The following is a 938-nucleotide window of genomic DNA, read 5'->3' as shown; positions in this document are numbered from 1 at the left end:
TAGCCTATAGACAGCATTATCGCAGCTTCACACTAAGCAAATAAGGTTACTCACACACTTACGCAACGCGACACTCTGTGGGTTGCTACATGCTTCATATCCCTAATCACATGACTAAGTTATCGATACCCAAGCAATCTCACTAAGTTTGCAATGAAAGTAACGATGTTAAGCAAAGAAGATGGAGATGAAGTCGAAGAGAATAGAGAATGCATTTGAAAAAAATTTGTATTAATTCCTTTAATCATAAAATTCATACAATACAATTATGAGAAAAGAAAGGAAAATGAAATGACCAGCTGGAAGTAAAGATTGCATCCAGCGACAATGCGCGTCAAGACTGCCGGGTGGTGCCATGGATGGGCGATGGAGCTGACCTCCCGAGATCTAGCTCGGTCGAAGGTTCCGTTGTCACTCGGAATGGATGAATGAGGTGAAGAACTCTCAAGCTTTCTTCTCAGCATTTGTCTAGATCACAAGGATCGCGCCCTAGGCGAAAACCCCAGATCGTTTTGGAATTCTGCTCATCGGCTTCTTTATATAGAGGCTTGGATCGCCAACAACATTAATGAACTGCTTTGATTCTGACATTCAGCGCGTTTAGTCCTTATGATACCTGCGTGCCAACAGCGTGGTATTGAGATGTCAACATCATCTTTTTGATTTGCGTTGATGCGTTCATTCCATCCACTTTGCGTTGATCCCATTATTTTGCGTTATCGTGTAGCCGTAATTTTGTGTAGTACCGCATTCGCTTATACTGCAACTTCTACACGATGACCGTAATCGCCTTGCGACCACAACTTCCTATGCGATTGGAAATAAAAAAAAAGAAGAGGAAACGGAGGGGTGCTGGAACCCTAGGGCGCCCCCTCCTTCAGCCGCCGGAGTACAAGAGCGGCGAGCGGCGGCAACGCAAACGACAATAGTGGCGAGCA

Source organism: Benincasa hispida, chromosome 3 (assembly GCF_009727055.1).
Source record: "Benincasa hispida cultivar B227 chromosome 3, ASM972705v1, whole genome shotgun sequence".
NCBI lineage: Eukaryota > Viridiplantae > Streptophyta > Magnoliopsida > Cucurbitales > Cucurbitaceae > Benincasa > Benincasa hispida.
The sequence above is the reverse complement of the archived record's forward strand: the minus strand, read 5'-3'. Positions refer to the sequence as shown.